Source organism: Setaria viridis, chromosome 8, assembly GCF_005286985.2.
Source record: "Setaria viridis chromosome 8, Setaria_viridis_v4.0, whole genome shotgun sequence".
Classification (NCBI taxonomy): Eukaryota; Viridiplantae; Streptophyta; class Magnoliopsida; order Poales; family Poaceae; genus Setaria; species Setaria viridis.
In genome coordinates, this window is record NC_048270.2 from 12,634,657 (window position 1) to 12,656,816 (window position 22,160).

A 22,160-nucleotide genomic window follows, 5' to 3' on the forward strand; every position below is an offset into this window, starting at 1 on the left:
ACTTTTGTTTGGAGTGAATTCTTCCCCGTATCAACCATGTTGGTAGGAAAGGGGTGTTGGTCAATCTTCATTGGCTTGGCCGATTTCGCCGGCACTTCAAATTTAAGTCTGCCTTGCTCAATGGCCGACTGTATCTATTGCCTGAAGATCTTGCACTCGTTGGTATCATGGGATGTGGCATTGTGCCACTTGCAATACTTCATCTTTTTTAATTGTTCGGCAGAAGGTATTGTATGGTACAGCGAGAGTTTAATCTGCCCTTCCTGGAGGAGAAGGTCGAAGATTTTATCGGCCTTAGTTGTGTCAAAACCGAACACTTCCGGATCCTTTTTGCCGAATGGGCATGATATCGGCTTCTTTCCCTTGATCCATTCCGCAAGTCCGACTTCAACATCTTCCTCATCCTCTAACTCTTCCAGGAACGCCACTTTCTTTTGGAAATTCCTCCGCGGATCGAAAGGACGTACCTCCTATCCAGACAATCGGTGAACAATCTGGCTCAGACTTTCGAACTCTTGTGAAGCGTATCTTTCTTTGATGTGGGGCAGAAGGCCTTGAAAAGCTATATCGGCCAACTGCGCATCGGTTAGAGCCAGGGAGTAGCACTTGTTTCTGATTTCCCGAAACCTCTGTATATACGAGGATATCGGCTCATCACTCCTTTGTCTGAGGCTGGTCAAATCGGACAGCTTCATCTCATGCACCCTGGCATAGAAGTATTTGTGGAACTGTCTTTCTAAATCGGCCCATGTGATAATTGAGTTTGGCGGCAATGTAGTGAACCATTGAAAGGCCGAACCAGACAGAGATGACGAGAACAACCGTACCCGTAGGGCGTCTTGCGTAGCTGCTTCTCCGCATTGGATGATGAATCTATTCACATGCTCTACGGTCGAAGTATCATCCATCCCCGAAAATTTAGTGAAATCAGGAACTTTATACCGATGGGGGAACGGCAATAGGTCATATGTAGACGGGTATGGTGTTCTATAGGTATAAGTTTGCACTTTCGGCTTCAAGCCGAATTATTCTTGCATCACCTCCGCAATATGCGCCGACCAATCTGGCTGTTGCTGGTGAACTGTTGGTTGAGGTACCGGCACGTGCTGATAAATCGGAGGCTGAATGAACGGAGGCTGATTGAAGGGTGGTATCTGAGTGTAAGCCGGCTGTGTAGCAAAGGCTGGCTGTTTGAATGAGCCACTCGTTTCATCATACAACATGATCTCTGCTGTCTTGTTGACCTCCGGAGCGACAGGCTGGTATGGCGGCACGGTTGGCCGGATAGCGGCCTGGAAGGATGTCTGGAATGGAGGGTTCATTTGACTGGCCGATTGATTCTGACCGGCCGTGACTGAAGGTGCCCCCCAGGGTGATGGGTTAATTGGGCTGACCGGAGGGAATGGCGCAGAGGACAGTTGGATGGAGCCATATCCCATAGGAGCTGATGATGAGGAAGCACCTGATCCCCCGACAGAAAATTGGATCGGCTGCGAAGCCGAATTTGAATAAGTCTGATTTGGTGGAATCGGTTGAAAATATGCCGGTCCCCTGTATCCTTGAGGTATGCCCCCGGCGAAGGAATTGACAACGGCGTTGTGCACCATGTTTGAAAGCACCGGGGACTGGTCGATGAAGGCGTGATGAATAGATTGTTGAATCATATCGGACATTTTATCCGAATCCTCGGAAATTGTGATCTGGCGGGGAGCAGGGAATGGAGTCTTTTTGATGGTCTCCCCGCTTCTGGAGCGACTGAAAGACTTCAGGCAAGCTTTCCGGAACTGTTCCGTATACTTGTCTAGCTCTTCCTTCTGGTCGTCCTTCAGATCTGCTTCCGTCACCTCGATGACGTTATCTTCGGAGACTTCAGCAGCTTTCGACATGATGGCGGTTGTATTTGTCCCACCGGGCGTGCCAAAAGTGTGTTGGCGCTAGAAATCGGTCAACCGAATCCCAGCGACCGACACACGACCCGGGAGAATCTGCTTAGCTCCTGTTCGGGTGAATGCCCTGGTGCGGTCTGCGCGGCGTGCCAGCCAATCTGACCTGTTGATTGGCAAGGAAGAATACGTGTCAGGTTCAGAAATCACGATCGGCTAAGTTTCCGATCTCGAGAGAGCTTATCAGCGAATTGGCCGATTTGCTTAAAGGAATCGGCTATAGGGCAGCTGATCACTGTAGCCTTGTTGACAAAGAATTGCTAGAGTAATCGATATAAAGCTTATGATAGTAACACTAGGAATAGATCTAATCGGCAATAGATGAATTTAACGACAGAAAGTAAAGAAAGCCGATACTACCGATTCCTAGCTGGATAACTGGTGATAAAGACTAGAGAAACAGGTAAAAGCCTATGAATCTAGCAAATATCGATAACTAGTGAATAAATCTAAACGAAACAACAGCGATACGTCCGAAGTTAAAGCTTAGATATTACTCGATAAACGGAACTTACAGAATCGGCCGGAGATCAAGATGATGCAGCCCTGCCAACCCGCACGAACTCGTGAAAAAGAGAAAAATAGTAGCGAAGTTGCCTGCTTGAAAGTAAGTACGAGGAAAAAGTAGTTTGTTGTATTGATTGGTTGATGATTATAGATTTACAAAGGCAGCTATTTATAGCCCCGTACACATATCTCCTTAACCGACTAGAATTCTATCCCTAATTCAAACAGAAAACGAATATCTACAAGCACGATTCGTGCTAGGTTGGTTACTTCACGCTTCGCGGGCTGATTTCCACCTCGTCCTTCTATTCCCTTCTAAGCCCATACAGGCCCAATTAGTCCATCCTAATCGGCCGATTCCTCATCGGCAAAAGATTACCGATTGGGACTCTGGTATGTTCGACCCGAAGCAAAACAGAAGTCACCGGCCGATCTCACACTGTAGCACCATTTGGCCGATTCCCAACTGCGCTTCTCCGATTCCCCCTCTTCTTGGCGCTGATTCTATTAGTGACGAAATCTGGCGTCAACACTACCGGTTGGGAACCCCCTTTAGTACGTGCAACCGGTACTAGCAATTCGGTTCTAGAGGGGGTCCCTTTAGTACCAGTTGAGATAACCGGTACTAAAGGGTGTTAAATTTTTTTTAAAAAACCAAATCCCCGCCGCACCCCCCGGCCCCCACCGTCCCCGCCCTCTGCCCGTCCCGCTGCTCTACCCCCGCCCGCTGCCCCTCCACCTGCCCCGCCATTGCTGCCCTACGTTCCGCCGCTCCGCTTCCGCCCACTGCCTCCGCCCTCGCTCGCCCACCCGCCTCCGCCCCACCGCCGCCCGCCGTCACCGGAGAGAGATAGAGAGAGAGAGCTGACCTGCTGCAGGCGGAGAGAGGAAGGAGCTAGAGAGGATAAGGAGAAAGGAAGGAGCTAGAGGATAAGGGGCCTGCTGTGCCTTGCCTTAATTTCTGGGATGGTGGCGGGGGAATGCTCTTTAGTACCTCCACCCGGTACTAATGTGCCTTAGGGCCTTTAGTACCGGGTGGAGGTTCCACTTGGTACTCAAGGGGGTCACGGGGACTATCCCTTAGGCCTAAATTGAACCGGTACTGAGGTCGTGGATGAGAGGTCATCTTTCTATTAGTGATTGTAGGCCCAAATTGAACCGGTACTGAGGTCGTGGATGAGAGGTCATCTTTCTATTAGTGATGGTAGAGAACTAGGAAGGAGGTAAAATAGGAGCTTGAGGATTGGAGAGAACTAGGAAGGAGCTAATATGGGAGCTTGGGACCCACGGGCAAAACATTGTGTGCATGCACGCCTTTTTTTTATTGAAGGGTTCGCACATCTTTTTCAAAACACTGCTCATATCAGAAAAGGTTGATATAGAAGCGGTATTCATATTACAAAAGATTGATTTAGAAGCGGACAGTGACATCACCAGCTTCTAGAAATTGATTTCTAGTGGCGGCGACATGAACCGTAACTACAAATTATATTGTTTTGAGAGGTGGACTATGGCATGGTCAATCCCTGTGAATGCTGATTATTAAGGGGCGGACCATGCCATGGACCCTCCTATAAAATCATCTCAATTGTAGGGACGGACCATGGCATGGACCGGAAAATAAATCTATAGGACGGTCGAAAAGTTACAGTTTGATTGAGTGCGGGGAACTCCTCATCCGTAGAAATGCACCTACAAAATTTTTATCATTGACTTCAAAAATCTTATTTAGACATATCCCGTGTAGGAAAAATAATGGAAACATGGCTACATGTATCATGAAAATCACTTGGTAACTGAAATGTGCTCAATTTAACAACATTGTTAAATGTTGTCCTTTCTGGATAGGCCTGTACTAAATTGCTAAATGTCTCCGATTCCAGCGTGGGAGTACTCTATTAATTTTAAGTAGTTTTAGAGTACTCTATGTACATTTCGATCTGTTTGCATTCATTTTTAAATTTCAATAACTTATTTTTTCTTATATTATTTAGTGCAATATCCATCCTGGCAGAGACAATGGAGCTGATGATCGTCAACCGCTTCATGCTTCTTCAGCTCCGCTTCTGGGACGGGACCAGCAGAGAGTGCTAGCGGGTCGACGTGGGCCTGTCTCAGCGCGGAGCTTGGACAACCCAATGCAACTTCCAGGAACGAGTCAACGATCTCTCTCAGTCTCTCAGCTGGTTTCCCCCCTTGCCCCTTCTACGTACCATCAGAGGGAGATGCGATCGCACTCCACCGGCCAGGCACGGAGATGGTGCAATGAGGCCGTCCTCTTCTGCCGCACCGAGTACTTCAACATCTCGAGAGTGGGAGGCCATGACAACCCGTCAAGAATTAGGATTAGTTTGGTAGGACTTCGGCTCCTTCAAAAATAGCTTTAGCTCTAATTTTTTAGTGGAACGACTTCTCCGGTGAATGTGAAGTCGTTTTGAAAAACATTTGGCAGAACGGCTTCCATTATGTTTTGATGGTTGCACGGAAGAGTCAAATATCCAATATTCCCCTACCTAAAATGAATTTTATGTTTTCTCTCAATTTATAATGTCGTTTTATATGAAATCAAAACGATTAATGCACATAATTATGGATTATTCAATGATCAATATTTTTCTTTTCTTTCTTCATTTTTTTTACCTTATCCATTCCCATTAGTTCCTTTTCTTTTCACTCTATCTTATCCAATCCTTCGACCCTCCTCCCTCCTTCCTCTGCCCTCCATCCGCCGGCCCTCCTCCATCATCCACTTCTGCTCTAGCCACGCCCCCAGGTGCCGCACACGGCTTCGGCCACACCTCGCCGCTGTCCTGCTAGCTCCAACTCAGCTGCCTTATTTCTCCGCCTCTGGCACCACCCCGCTCATCCTTTCTCTGCCCCGTTGCCCCACGAGCGGTGCGCGTCTTTGGCCCTGCTATGCCGGTCCCGTTGTCGGCACCACCACAGCTCCATCGCTGCTTGTGGTGCCTGGCTGCACTGTCCACTCCCCCATCACCAACCTCGGGCCGCCTCTGCTGCTCCACTGACACCGCGCCGCCTCGGCGACTCTCTCCCGCTGCCGTGCTACGTCTGCCGCTCCTCTTTTTCCGGCCAGCCGCTGCTAGTCTTCCACCGCAGCACTGCATGTGATGTTGCTGCCCCCGGGGCATTCTGGTACACAACAACGCAGGGACGGTGCAGGCTGGAGGAGCCACTATTTTTAGCTCCTCCCTCCTAGTAAAAAAGGGCTCTGGCTCCTTCATGGATACGCGCGAGGAGCCATTCTTGGAGTGCCCGTTTGGTAGGGCTTCGGCAGAAGCCGCTCCTGAAGCCCCGCCAAATGCCCCCTTATTCCCTCCATCTTCAAATATATCAAATAAGGAAATTATGAAAATATATTTCATAATGGATCTAGTTATATCAATTTACATCCTAAATATTATTGTCTTTTTTTACAAATTTAGTCAAACTTAGCATGGTTTGACTTAAGATAAACCAAAATGCCTTATATTTCAAGATGGATACATTAACTAATTAGTTTTATAACTTTGCCTCGTGCACATATATGTGCGCGCATGTGATCTTTAATTAATTTGCTTAAATTTTTCTTATTGTTTTTATGTGCTGCAGATTTTTGTAAGATTCCAATTTGGATCGATTGAGTTCTTTCTTCCGCCGAGTCCCCCGCTAAGTCAGAATGCATGGAATAGTGACGGCTAAATTCATAATTGGTGATAAGAACTTACTCGGGTCACTAAAATATCATCAGTAACGTGATCCACATTAGTGATGAAACAGAACCCGTCACTAATGGACACTTACCTGTGACGGCTTTTATACAACCCCTGTCACTAGTATGTATCGATAGTAACGCATTTTGTGAACGTTCGCGTCACTAATGCAAATAGCAGTGACGCGTTATCTAATAAACCGATCACTAATATTACTTACTAGTGACACCTTTTATGAATGCTCGCATCACTATTGTGACTTACCAGTGACATAATTTCTAATAAACCACATCACTACATCTTTTATGAATGCTCGCGTCACTAATGTGACTTTCCAGTGATAATGTTTGGACTATCCACAACACTAATATAGATCACTAGTGACACATTTTATGAAACTCCACGTCACTAATAACGCAATGTTAACGGGAACTTGGCATGTGTTTGGTTTTGGAATCATGTGGATTGGGTTGGGTTCATCCTACTTTTGTAGGTTGGGTTCAACCCATCTTGTGTTTGGATGAGATGGATGCGTCCGTTCTAATTTTTTGGTTGATTGGAGGGATTGAGAAGGTTAGGATGGATGTCATTTTAACACCGTTAGCCACATCTGTTGGTGGACTCACCTGTCATCCATTATGTCCCATATGTCATCCACCTAACATTTTCTTTTACCCCACCTTCTCCCAGCTGGAGCATCTCTCGGGCCAGGAGCGCCGGCGGAGCTCAGAGCACCGTCCTTCCCGTCACTCTCTTCTCCCTGGTGGCGGCCTCCCTGCCCCTCCCTTCTCCCTTCTCCTCGGCACCGCCCACCCTTCCCTTCTCCCCGGTGCCGCTCGGGCTCGCCCCGCCGCGCTCTCTTCCGAGCCATCACCCCCACGGGATCCACCCCGACCTGCACCTGGTGAGGCCATCCCTCGCCGGCCACCCTCTGCCTCACGTTGCTGTCCTGACCGCGCACACCACACGACTGGAGGCTGCCCCCACCCCTACCCCGGCTGCTGCCGCTGCCCCACACACGATTGGAGACTAACAACGTTGATGTGGGTTGAGTGCGTCCGCTCGTTTTGGGCGGATGCATTCGATCCGCATCTAAGAGAAATATTCCCTTCTGGGTCCGATCCAATTCAGATGCATTTCCAACCAAACGCGGGTCGACGGGAGTCGAATCCATTCCAACCCAGTTCGACCCCCAAACCAAACACACCCTTAAAGTAGGGACGCACATTTTCAAATTCTTGTCGCCGTTTGGCCAAGCTTTGCAGCAGCCATGGGCAGATCTAGGACCCAGGCTAGGGGGCTGCAGCTCGGGTCCAGTCCATGTAGTTCCTTTAATATTTATGGTCCTGCCTAAAAAATATGATATTAATTGGAGAAAGGAGGTTCAGAAAGGGAAGATTAGATTATTTTTGGACACAAAGTAGCAATTCAGCCTGCGCCCCGTTCGGGGTCCACCCCTGGCAGCAGCCACTGCCAACAACTCTTTTTTCTTGCAATGCGTACATACAGAGGAATATACACATCACAGGCACATACATTAGCTAATGCATCCATCAAGTTCAGTAGTTGCATCCATCTACGCATCCATCCAAAATAGACAATCCATACATGCAGCATCCATCCATAATTCCGTTTCACAGCAATGCATACATGCACATCTCACAGCAGGCACATAATTAAAGTCACAACACTGCTGGATCAGCACAATGGAATTCTCCTTTTCTTGTTGATGAACTGGGACACTAGGAAGGTGGCGAGCTCTTCTCGAAGGCTGGACAGCACGCTTTCGTCAAGCGGATCAGTTGGCACTTCAAGGTCCTGCGTGTTATGGAAGAGAAACACCCATTAGTAGTAAACAACAACCAACATATGAAGTGTTCTACAAACAAACAATTCTAACAGCCAGCTTAAAGTGAATTACATAACTCAATTAAAAGTAGGCAGATACATGACAATAATACTAATCGTGCAGATGAAAGCATGTATCAGAAACTGAAACTCATTTTTGTTAAGGCAGATACAGCCAGCCAACTTGATATTGTACTGTGTGTAATTCTGTATGTGTTAGTGCTAAATCATTTCTATAATGGAGTATTATAGGTGAGATATTAGAGGAAGCTGAACCCTCACTACTTATTTTTACTCCCATGGATGTGGTTTCAATTCCCTCTAATGGTCAGCCCAAATCTGTTGTCATCAAACCAATTTTAGTTAATGGGCACATGCAGACATACGCGCTCCTAGAACCAATCTGTTCACATGAGAAAAGCTCATGAAAAAAACTGCAAGACGGGCATGTGTAGCCAATCTGTTCACATGAGAAAGCTCCTAATCCTATTTAATCTAGATAGCTAGTAGGAATAGAATACATACAGCACATGATTCCATGAAACCATGATTAGTAAATTCTCCTAACCTCTGTGTATGTAATGGCACTTGCAATGATTCAGGGTTTTTTTCTGTTCTGTTTCACAGTTTTATCCACTTGGTATCACAAGAAAAACTCATAACTGAAGATTTCATCTAAAACTGACTGCTCTTAGTACAAATATACTGGTGAAGCAATGCATTTGACAAATATCCTATCCACTGCTCTTAGTTTTTTCAGAAGAATTTAATTGTAAAAGGTAATACCTGAAGCATGGTCTGAAACTTGCTGTCATGCAGATCATAGAATCTAGCCCCCACTGTCTCCAGTGTGCTTAGGAACCTTGCCAGGAATACATTTCAGTAACTTGCGCAGACAGTATTCATTAATAATCCATGAATGGAACACACAACTGATAACTATACACAAATTGCTCACTGCAACTAGAGCTTGTATCTAATCATTGACACAGATAACAAGCTAAAATAGTTCACAAGCTTAAACTATTCAAAGCTAAAATGTCTGAAGCAGCAAAGTCAAATTGAATCAAAGTCACACACAAGCTTAATAAATTGAATTCATACAAATCAACTATCTCCACTATTGCACCACAGGCCACTATAATCAAGTATGATCTGAATTGGTACTGGCAGCAGTTGTTGGGGCCATCCAAGTTGCTGGTCTCACAAAATATAGTGACTGGCCACTGTGTTGATGGTGAGTAATCTAATCAATCTAAAAGCAATGTTTCCCACTTTTTTTTGAAAATGCAATCCCATTATTTTTAGGGTAGTTAAACTTAAAAGGTACTTTACAAAATCCCAAGAGATGGTAAGTCCAAAAATGCAATGCAATTATCTAAGTTTGAAATATCTGCACATGACTAGCAGCTGCAATCTATATCGTTTAGCAGACAACATCCTTCAACATGGTACTTACTCCATATCTTATTTTCCCAAATCCAAAAGATAAAATATATTCAATGAGCAGGACTCCACACATATCAATTATTGGTACACAGGAAGCTATCTTTGACCAAGATTAGAAGAACTAGAGCTGAATTAGTCACAAAGTACCTTGAAGTACGGAAGCAGCAAACTATCCTGCATCAAAGAAATGCATTATAAAAACCATCACACCAAACAGTGAGGCAGGTGGGGCTTGCAAATCTGAGTAACTCATCAAGGAAATGAACAAAAGTGTTGTCTATTTACCTACACATCATTGAGAAGTTCACAGCTCCACATACACAACTTGTTGGGCTGGAAGCAAAAGATTTTTTTTTCTCCAACTACGTAGGATAGTGTCATTTCATTAAGGTAGAAAAGGAGTACACGAGTCTACGGAAGACCCAACCCGAGTACAAGGATCACACATGCACACACACACCAGACTGCTCCATTACAGACGCGCCACAAACTAAAGCAAGACCGACCAGACCTCCAGAGCTTATGCTCTCAGAGTCAGCGACCTGGCCAGGAGCTCCTGAAGCTTAGAAGCACATTAAAAGTGTACTGAACTACTGATCAATGCAACCAAAATGCAGAGTACAACTAATAAAGTTGCATGATATATGCTCCGAGATGACTCAACAGAAACCTGAGCTAAGTAGGCAAAATTGCTCCAATTTAAATAAGAAAGGAAATGAAAAGCATCAGGAATCAGGATACCGTCTTTTCCTAATCCAACCTGGTCTCCGGACTTGGTGATTGTTTAACCCCCGCTCTGTTGCCTTCAGAATCATGTGACGTGTTGTCTGCGACTCTACCCAGAAATCAATGCAGCCCCCCCCCCCCCCCCCCCCCCCCCCCCCCCGAAAAAATAGTGCGCTTGTGACTTTTCAGGACAGAGTGATGCGAACAAAACAATCACTGTGTGATAGGACTTAGTAGTAATGCCACTCCATCAGAACAATACCACCAGTTTATGCTAAAGAATAGGGGTCTATCAACAGTTCACCAGCACAATAACTTGCAGGTAAATTATCAACTACCATAGAAAAAATATCAAATACTAAAGTCACAATCAATCTTTGTGTGCATGACATGCATGCCACCAAAAGCCAGCAAATCTCGAATGAACATTCGCTGCATTCTGCAGTCCAACAACAACCCAGACAAAAGGCAAAGGCAAAACATCCCAGGCCATGTCCATCTACCACCCATGCCTTGTTCCTTTCATTTTGCTTGCGCTCGGGATTTCGTTCGCTGGTTAAAAGCAGCAAGAATGACAGAGGAAACAAAGATGCCTCTCCTCTGCACGTCTCTCTCTAGTGTAGCCCTCTTCATCTCTGCTCAGCAAGGCAAGAGACATGAGTTGAGAGGGGTTTTATACCCTGATAGAATGTGCAGCGTGTAACATTTCAGAATTCTGTCAAAATGGATTGAACAGAGAGGCACTTAATAGACAGAAGCTCAGGTGATAGACACTCACTTTGGCTCAAGGGCGTTGTCACTCGGTGCCTGCTTTCTTGTCCTCAAGCAGAAGCTATAAGCGACTAACTTGAACAAGCATTAGCGTCTATATATACATGGAGCCCTACTAAGCTTGCCGGCTTGCCACTGATTTGCAACAGGAACCCTGCTAAGAATTGGCTGTCGATCTGCTACAGACTCAACCAATTTCTACTGCCTAGTAAGACTGAGTTAATTCAGTAAGACAATTTGAGTCAAATCGCAATATGCTGCGTCAGACAATTTCAGATATCAGTCATATGACAATCTGAGAAGGACTCAACCAATTTCTACTGCCTAGTAAGACTGAGTTAATTCAGTAATACATAGTGCATCTACAGATGAGCATGTTATCCGACCAAATAAGTACACACAGGAGCAGCACGTCAACGACGTTGCAGAAATAAACCAGAAATTTCAAAATTAACTCAACAGATAACCTATTCAACTGGCAACACTATGATTGCTGAAACTTGCAAAGCAATGAAACCGAAAGCTGAACTAATCACATGAACCTTCCCAATTCTAACATCATTCTAACATTGGATTATACATCTTCCTCTCTGGAATTTAAGATGCCATCCGTGCAACCTTTTAATTTTATCTTAACTGATTTTATATTGCTTTTTCAACCAAGCATAAATATAAAAATCTAAAATTTGTATTTTGTTTGGACCATGCCATAGTAACAGTATGTCAGGACTCGAGAGATCAAGCAGGAATCGAGAGAGGAAAAGTGAATCCGAGCCAAGAACGAATGGGAAGAAGAACAGGATGCAGTAACTAGCAATAGCATTTATCTGACATAACAAGGAGTTCAGTTACACCAGATCGCCATAGATTGCCATAGTGGCGCCAACTAGAGCTACTGCTATGCTAGAACCTGTTCTAGGGTTGTTCTGATTCCATCATACCCATCTACCGACCACCAGTCTAGCTATTACAACCCAGCTAAAATAGTAGAAGTAAAAGAGCTTTTACAGCTCTGAAAGTTACTGTTGTCAGTTTGAAACGCTACAGCGACGCAGGCGGACGATCTCAGCCGTTAGATGACACACGGACGGCTCATGGGAAGTCGATGAAGCATTATCTTGGACGCCGACTATGAGATTGCCTTCTGAATTGCTATCTGAATGCTATCTGAATTGCTTGGCTGACTGAAGTTGTCTTCTTGACAATGCCCCCTCCTTAAGATCCTTGTCCTCAAGGATGAAAAGAAGGAAAAACCTTACAGATGAAAGGTGCATCCTCCCAGGTAGCTTCAGACGATGGAAGATTGGACCACTCGATCAACCACTGCACCATGGGTTCGTTGTTTCTTGGAATCAAGCGTCTGTTCAAAATAGTTTCTGGTGCCACCTTTATGTTTCCTTTTTCATCAATTAGTGGCAATTCAAATGAGGGTACTGCTGTAAGTTCAATATGTTTCTTCATTTGACTGACATGGAAAACTGGGTGTAAATTACAATGATCTGGTCGGAGGATTTTGTAAGCTGTTTTGCCAATTTGCTCCAAAACTCTGAATGGACCATAGTACTTGGAATGTAATTTCAAAGAGCTGTGCAGACTTAAGGAAGAGTGTCCGTATGGTTGAATCTTCAAATAGACCATAGATCCAATTTCAAGTTCTCTTTCAGATCTATGTTTATCAGTTTGATGCTCAATTCTTGATTGTGCTTTAGCCAAGTTATCTCTAATCAATTGATTTGCCAACTGTCTATTTTGCAGAATTTCCCTTGCATTGTCATTTGGGCAATCAGGCAAGATCTCTTCAGCAACCATAGGAGAAGGGAAGCCATATAGAGCTTGGAAAGGTGTCATATTTAGGGATGTGTGATAAGAAGTGTTGTACCACCATTCAACCGAAGATAACCAGTAAAACCATCTTCTTGGAGCAATGAAGCACATACATCTAAGATAGTTTTCTAGGCATTGATTTACTCTCTCAGTTTGGCCATCTGTTTGTGGATGGTAGGCTGAGCTGAGATGTAACTTAATGCCCATTGCTTTGAAGAGAGACTATCAAATAGCACTAGTAAAAATTCTATCTCTATCATTCACCATAACCATGGGTGGGCCATGTAACTTGAATACATGATCAGTTAGTAATGGGATGACATCAGAATCAGTGAAGGGATGACTCAATGTTAAGAAATGAGAATATTTTGTGAATTGATCAATTGCCACCAGAATAATATTTTTACCATTTGATTTTGGCAAACCCTCAATGAAATCCATGGAAATGTGAGTCCAAGCCATATCACGAACAGGAAGTTGTTCTAATAATCCAGGATAAGGAGTATGCTCACTTTTGTTTTTCTGACAAATAGGGCAAGACGTAACATGCTCTTTAACAGCCTTATGGAGCCTTGGCCAGTAGAACACCAATTCAATCTCTGATAAGTGGCTCTTTCATCTGAATGGCCACCCAAAGCTGATTTGTGAAAGTTTTCTAGTAACTGATTCCTCAAACAATCATCTTGGCCAATAAAAACTCTCCCTTCATATCTTATGATTCCATTAGCTAGTAAATAATGAGGCACAACATTATTGTCCAGACTCAATTTGGTAATCAATTCAAGGCAGATAGGATCATTTTTATAAGTATCAGTAACCTGTTCAATCCAAGCTGGTATGACCACAGATATAGCATGGAGTGAAGAATTGTGTTCAACACTTGACAAGGCATCAGCTACTTTATTTTCCTTACCTTTCTTGTACTCAATTTTGTAATTGTATCCCAATAACTTAACTAGCAATTTGTGATGAATTCCTTCCACAAGTCTTTGCTCATGATTATATCTTAAGCTCTGCTGATCAGTTTCTGATAATGACAGAAGTACTAGCAAAATAATGTTTCCATTTTTTGAGTGCTTCTAGAATGGCCATAGCCTCTTTTTCATAAGTGGACAAGGTTGCAACTTTAGGTCCCAATGTCTTGCTAATAAAAGAAATGGGTCTGCCATTCTGCATAAGCATAGCTCCAATTCCATTACCACTAGCATCAACTTCTAATATGAATGGTTTGGAGAAATCTGGAAGAGACAAAACTGGAGGGCTTGACATGATTTGTTTGAGCTACTCAAAAGCTTGAGTTGCTTTAAGGTCCAATCAAAAGCATTTTTCTTTAGCGCATCAAACAGGGGTCTACAAATTACACCATAACCTTGTATAAATCTTCTACAGTAGCCAGTTAAACCCAAAAAGGCTCTCAATTCAGTTACAGCCAATTCCGGATGATTGATATTTTTGATGGGTCTGTGGCCACACCATCCTTGCTACTAACATGGCCCAAATATTACACTTCTGACTGTGCAAAAGTACACTTGGAAAATTTAGCATAGAGCTTGTTTTCTCTAAGCACTGTCAGGACTGATCTCAAATGAGAAATATGGTCTTGCAAGAAGGTGCTATAGATTAATGTGTCATCAAGGAACACCAATGCAAACTTTCTTAGGAATGCTGCCAGCATATTGTTCATCAGAGTTTGAAAAGTTGCTGGTGCATTAGTAAGTCCAAAAGGCATGACCAAATACTCAAAATGGCCAACATGAGTTGTAAAATGCAGTTTTGTGAATATCTGATTCAGTCATCCTTATCTGATGATAGCCAGATCTGAGGTCTATTTTGGAGAAAATTTGTGCTCCAAATAATTCATCTAGAAGGTCATCAATAATTGGTATGGGGTATTTGTTTTTGACTGTATTGGAATTGAGCTGCCTTTAATCCACACAAAGTCTCCAAGTACCATCCTTCTTTTTCACTAAAATTACAGGAGAGGAATATGGACTAACACTTGGCCTAATCATGTGAGCTGTTGACCGTTGGTTAATTAAATCTTCCATGGTATTTTTCTAATGTTGAGGCAACCTATAAGGTCTTTGATTGATGGTCTTTGTCTCTTCAATTAAAGGAATAAAGTGATCCACTTGGCTAACTGAAGCTGTCTTCCTAACACAGTAGTGGATCGTAGATTAGCACCGTTACCAGGATCCTATTATCCCTACCAAATGGATAGCACGACTGGTAAGGATACGTCAGTTTGAGCGATCAAATAGATCGAGCCAGAGATGAGGATATGAAGACGAGGCAGAGTCGGACGTCGTGGCCGCGGAAAAGATGCGACTGTTTGCTTTGTTCCCGAGTGCAACAACCAACAAGCAACATGATTAATATTTGGGCTAAAGACTAATAGCTCTAATGGGCTGGTGCGTTAGAATTTGAGGCCCCAGAAAATTGGGGGCCCTGTTCAGTTGAAAAGGATGCATGCCCATGAGGACGGGCCTGCGTATAAATAGCACCCATGCCCTCTCTGGATGGAACCATCGTCTTCCTCCTCGCGCCCAGCTCTCCCCTTCATCCATCGTCAAGTTCTGACGGTTCTCTTAGAAAGGAGAGTGTGTGTGGCGCACGGCTTGCAGCTTTGCCTCATCTCCTAGGGGTCAAGACCATGGAGAACCTCGCGCTCCATCACCTGATCTAGTCGTATTGGGGGGCGACATGCCGAACACCCTGGTTCTGCTTCTCGTGCTCGACCCCATGTGCTCCCACTGCTACGGGGATCACCGGGATCGGCACCATGCCAAGGAGAGAGCTGCAAGCATACAGGTAGGGCTCTTCTCGTCGAGGGGTTTTGCTGGGGCACTGGGCTAGCTGTTCATGCAGAGTTCTTGGTTTCTTGCTAATAAGGTTGTTCTTCCTCTGCTTTCCCCTGCCTTTGTGGTTTGATTCTTGGTTCGTGTGAGTCGGATCTCCCCATGTTTTGCTTGATCCTTTCCCCACGCTCCCGCTTGCTTGCTACGTCGAATCCAATGGGTTTCTTGGATCTTTTTTCTTCTTGAAAATAACCATGCATTCCTGAATGGTCCAATCCCAACTCACGCACTTCTTTGAGCATCTTTTGGATTGGCTGAAGGTTTTTCACAAAAGGTTCTTCTGTCGTCAACAAATGGGTTCCTATTTTCTACATCTGTCTGTCTTCTTTTAGCGTGTTGATTCCGATGAATGATCATTTCCAGTTACTTTCCACGGTAGTTTTATCAGTTGTAACCGTTTAATGCGAGTTAGTTACAATGTTTTAGGCCATGAATGTGGCTAGGAGCATCTGGCAAACTACTACTGATATCTCTTCTTCTTGCTTTTGCAGGAGGTTGTGCAGGGGTGAAGCTAGAGCACGGACGATACACTTCAATATGTATATGTATAAAAATCTATATTTAACCTATACAATGACAAAACGGTAACGGTAAAATACTTACTAAAAATAAATATTTTCAATATTATTACACCAATTCCTTAATTACATGATTTTGTATATTACTCAAATATACCAAGTCTCAAAGATCAATGGATCCTTTCTTAGTTGATTGTCTCTCAGCTGACTATCTGATCTTTATTAATTATACTACGTTCTTCATATATATGCTGATAATTGGCCTTACTCACTGTTGAGAAATCAGCTAGGAGGGAGGTGAGTACCTCTATTTATAGGTACTCATGATCATTGTGGTGTTGCCATGTGACAACTTTCACACTTTTCAATACAAAATATCCTAACTCTAGAACCCTCCTCATCCTTATTTAGTTTCTTATATTTCTACCATGTTAAAATATCTAGTTCTAGAATATTCTATACTTCACCATGAAGCATGGTAATTATGGCTCAGCATTCTCTCCAATTTTCTTAAATTTTTCTTACATTGCCATGATCTTATACTTATACATGGTAAAGTTAGTGTCTTGAGATCTCGACAATCTTCTAGAATGTTCCAAGTATGCATTGCATATTTCAACACTCACTCCATGCACACACTGCGTTGAACTAGCTGCATGCAGCAAAAGACTTGTTGGATCATATATTTATTTCGTGTCTGACTCTGCAGCAGCTATGAGCTCCCAACCTGCACCCGTGGTGGCCCCAGCAACATTGTGGCATTAGTGGGCAGGACACTAAAAGGAGGTATGCAATTGTTTCCATTCCTAGCTAATAAATAAGATGGAGTGTGTAGGATCGGTATGCAATTGTTCATCACAGTAGTAGTAGTTTATTCATTTTGCCATGGATCAATGAAAGTAGCTAGAGTAGTCGGTCTGCAGTTAGTTTCATTTGACTTAACTACAACCCACAAACACAACACTTCTATCTAATTAATTTAAATGGTAATGACATTCATGGGCAGAAATGGCGCCGAAATGCAACAGCTCTATTCTTGCGGTAAGACTGGCGGAGCAGTGTACACTCTTGACAGCCGTTCCTCCTCCAGGCTGTTGCTCAGCGGTGCTGGACACTGTACAACCTGACCGCAGCTGTCTCTACAGTGTCGGCGAGTACAGCGCCTTCGCCGAAGGCAACCTCGGCATCAAATCAGTGTGGATGCTTTACGCCACGTGCGGGGGCAGCAATTTGGAACCCGGACGATGAAGTTTTTGCATTTTGAGCAACCATAATTTCGCAGGTGTCGTTTTTTCAACTGGGACTAATTAATCAGGACTAAAGATTTCCATCTTCGGTCTTTCACCCAGGACTAAAAATCTCATTTAGTCGCAGTTGGTAACACCAACTGGAACTAAAAGTGTCTCCACGAACTACAAAATTTAGACGCAGGACTATCTTTAATCTCGGTTAAAAAACAACAGAAATTTTTGTTGAGAATGGAAGGTCGTTTTTCTACTAGTGCAACTCTTAATCATCATGCGCGCGACACACTTGGCTTGTTAGCAGACGACTATTGGCCCGCTCGTGTGATCTTTTTCTGATACAATGTTTTGAACTGCCCCTCGTTTGTTTATTGCGTTGTTCTGCCTGCAAGGAAAGTATGCAAGCGCTGTAAGCGTGGGCTGCTGGGCCGGATGGTAGTGCACGCATCGGAGTTTAGGGAGTGTACAAGTGGAGGAATTAAGTTATAATCTCTGAAATTTTATTTTTTTTCCTTTGGTTGTGCACTCGGCAAGCCTAACGTGGCTTCTCCCCTAAGGCTATCTTTGGGTGGTGCTTCGGCTCTCAACGCCGACACCATCAAGGGGTGTGGGTATGACATGACCCGTATCCAGAGGGCCAAATCAGACGGGAACAAGTACCTTCTGCTATGCCAGGTTGGTCGGGTCGACAGGAGGCTCCGCTCGGACGACAGGTGCCTGCTGTGTCACTGGTAGAGAATTGACCTTTAGTCCCGGTTGGTAGGGTGCATATCTCTCGGATATCCATCCGGGATAAACCAACCGAGACAAAAGGGGGGGGGTCTTTAGTCCCGGGTCTTTTAACCGGGAGTAAAGGTCCCCCTTTAGTCCCGGTTGGTGTTACCAACCGGGACTAAAGGGCCTGCCACGCCAGGCGCGGGACAGGCCCTTTAGTCCCGGTTGGTGACACCAACCGGGACTAAAGGGGGTCCCTTTAGTCCCGGTTGGATTTCCCAACCGGGACTAAAGGGGTCCCCTTTAGTCCCGGCTCAATTCCAACCGGGACTAAATTGCGCTTGCATGGCACTGGTGACGCCTGAATTTTTCATGCATGCATCACGTATACGTATAGTAGTACCGCGGCCCTTTTAATTTGTTAACCTTGTAGTTGAGATTTTTTTAGAACGAAATCAACTAGTATTTAAACGAATGGGATTTGTAATTATACAATTACTATATATATACACAATCCTTATACACAATTCATATACACAATTCAACTAGCTTAGTACAAATCGATCATAATTAGCGCGTATTATATATACAAATAAATCAAAGTATCTTCCTACGATTTTCCCGTCGTGGTGTTGCTGAGAGGAGTGTCTAATTGTCGTCCATCGTAATAAAATTCTCCTCTTGGATCTACCACCTCGTCCATTATGAATCCAATGAGACCTTCACATATTGCCGCTACTCTTTCTTCCTTCAAGAGTCCTTGTTGAATATTTAACATCTATAATTTGGAAATTTGTGAATGTTACGTGAACAAATACATATAAGGAGCTAGAAAATAATTAACTAGTAATATATTTATTTTACGTACTTTAAAGTTGTGCGGCGTCATCTTCAGTCCCTTGGGTCCCAAAAAACTGTGCATGTGCTCACAGATGTAGTAGCCACATAGATTATTCCCGGGTTCCTGTCTTAAGCACTTCAGTGCGGAAAAAAATAAGTTATGAACTATTCGTGTTATACAATGTAATAAATGTGCAGACTTCATACGTACCGGGAAGTCTGTGTTCCATGTAAGATTTTCTTTGAATGGACCTTTGTGTGTCCTTATGAATTGTTTCCATGCGCTGCGGATTAGAATAATGAATGACATAGTGTAACAGGGATAAAATTTAGGAAATAAATTTTTGCATAGAGATAAAGGTCCAGAATTATTACAAGCCTAGCATGTCTTGCAATTCTTGGTAGTCCACCGGATCTTTCCTTAACGAATCAAAGACAGAGACGTGGCTTCTTTCAGGCTCAATTATAATAAGGATCCAGTGGAAGCTGCGTGCGTAAAATGTTCATGCATATTAGAGCTAACTAACATGTAGAGATAAGGAAAAAGACATCGAAAGTAGATGGTATACACACACTTACTTGAAGTTGTATGGAAGTAGTATGAAATCCTTGAATGTTTGTTTGTGTAGGAAATTGTATATTTCCGCAAAGGTTTTTTCCGGTGCTAATTGTATCTGTTGTTGGTTAACTACAGATGGATCCATGAAGCCTACATGTAGGTACGCCTCTCGGCGGCATGTCTGAATTAGCATCCTACATGAAATGGAAGATGAAGTTAGTACGGTGACGCACGCCAAAATTTACATGTAGAGATAATAAACGGACACTTACAGAATCCAAGCGCTGATTAGAGAGACGTCCAGGGCATCATGATGGTACACTTCGTATATATCCTTGAAGTCTAGCCACAGCACTTTCTCCCCTTCACCGTGAAAATCTATCGGTTTTACCTTCATGCCGATCATCTCCCTCGAGTTGGCGGATGCCGTCATGTACCATTGATGGAATTCGTACATCTTTGTTGACAGCTTCCGTAGCATTGAAGGCTTCACTAGAGGTTTGCCTAGCTCATAAGGCCATCTCGGCTCAGGGAGCGGTGCAGTTGGCGTCTCGACTTGCCCTATGCATTCATCAAGTCCCAAACCTGTTTCTTCCATGAATTTCAATATATTTGCTTGTTGATCCAAGGGCATTGCTTTTACCCGTTGAGCATCTTTTTTTGATAAATGGCTGAGGTCGGGGACTGGACCTTTGGAGGATGATTTTCCTTTTCTTTTATCCTTTTCATCAGCCTTTACTAGAGCCCGTTCATAGTTTGACAAGAGTGGTATCCTTTTCTTGGCTCCTTCCTCCATCCTGATAAAAAAGTTTAAATCCCGCCGACTTACTGGCGGTGGCTCCATCTCCCTTGCCTTTTTTAATTCGGCTTGTTTCTTGAACCACTCACTGGCCTCTCGTTGGATTTCTGCCCACTGTTCCGCATGAGACATTGCCTCAAAGCGTTCCTTGCGAGCCACTTCAGGGTCGACCTTTGTTTTCTTCTTTCTCTGCTGTCTTTGCTTGGGAGGCGGTGCTCGTGACTTCTGGAGTGGTGCTGCAGGTTCCTTCGAGGGGGCCGCTCTTGGTGCCGGCGACGGTGATCGGGGAGGGGTGTTGTTATTGTTGTCGTCGCTCCCAGCACCAGGATGTGGTGGAGATGGAGACCTTGATATAGATGGAAGAGACGGTCCTGGAGCAGGAGATGCCGGTCTCGAGGTATGAGGAGAAGGTCGCTGCTCGGGAACTACGGGGAGCGGTCTTGAGGTCTGAGGAGATGGCTCCGTGTGGGGAAAAATGATGTAGCGTTTCTTCCATAAAATGATTCCATGAAGCGCATCTGCCAATGTCTTTTCCCCGTCGCCTCCCGGGAAGTCGAGCTCTAGGGCTTCTTACTGGGCATCTACTATTTGCTCGACGCAGACGCTGGCGTAGCCTGTTGGAATGTCCATGCCATGACTGCTCTGCCCTGCCAGCGTTGGTAACGCACTCCCGTACGCTACCTGTACATATAGCAGAAGTAAACAAGTTAAACTCCGATCTCGAGGCCTGGATCAATTGACAAGATTGCATAAATATTATGTATAAGTATACCTTAATAGTGAGGTTGCCGAACGGTGCATGCAGCTCACATGAGGTCCGTTGCGTGATGGCATCCACGGGGAACCGTTGCTCCTCCACGGGTAACCTGGGCGTCTGCACATCGGGGACCCCTGTAGAAGCACAACTGCTCCCGAGGCGTTGAGAAGGGCTGGCGGTGTGAGGATTCGGCATTGCTCCAAATTGCGCCAACTCCGCAACTGCGTCGGCCACCCGCCGATTGATTTCATCCATCATTCTTTGTTCTAGCATCTGCCGCCAGCTCTCCTCCATCTGTTCCTTTCTTCGCTTCCGGCTTCTGTAAGAGGCGCTGGCATCTCGGAAAGCGAACTTCCACGGAACCACCCCGAACCCCCGGCAACGTCCTGGGTGCTCTGGATTACCGAGGGCCAATGTGAGCTCATCATTTTCTCGGTCCACCCTCAACCTCCCAGCCTTGGAATCTTCAATGTTCTTCATGAGATGTTCGGCCTTCTCACGTATTGTGTCATTGAAAATCAGCGTCCCATCCTCTTGGCTTAGGGAGCCTCCATGAGCGTAGTACCAGTTCTTTGATCGTTCGGGCCATTCAATAGTTGCAGGTATGATTCCCCGTTCGATCAGATCTTGTTCCATCTTCTTCCACTTGGGAATTGCTGAGCCATACCCACCTCGCCCCAAATGATGGTGGTAGCCCTTCTGACTAGCATTTGCAACGTTGGTCGTGATCTTTTTCACACCTTCTTCACTCCTCTTGTATTCAACAAATGCATCCCAGTGGTCCCTCAACTTTGGCCACGCGTTGAAGTCTGGAGTTTTGCCCTTCTTGATGTAGTGGGTGTCCAGCATCTTCTTGAATGTCTGGAATTGAGTAGCCATCTTCTTAAGCGTCCACGCTTTGACATCCTTCTCGCTATATCCTTGGGGGAATGTAAAATGTCTCTTCACGTCTTCCCACAGCATATTCTTTTCTATCTCTGGAAGGGCGTACGGATTATCGCTTCTGCCCTTCCATTCTCTGATGCTGATAGGCACGTTGTCCCGGACAATTGCCCCGATTTGACTAACGTACTTCTTTGCTACTTTCTCGGGA

The 22,160-nt window shown here is 44.6% G+C and overlaps 1 long non-coding RNA gene across 1 annotated transcript; it reads left to right on the forward strand.

The window, feature by feature from the left end:
• The first annotated feature begins 11,788 nt into the window (after positions 1 to 11,788).
• LOC117866504 (uncharacterized) lies at positions 11,789 to 13,114 on the forward strand. The gene is made up of 2 exons (XR_004642916.2): positions 11,789 to 12,288; positions 12,710 to 13,114. It is a non-coding gene; the product is annotated as an uncharacterized lncRNA (long non-coding RNA).
• The last annotated feature ends 9,046 nt before the right edge of the window (positions 13,115 to 22,160 follow it).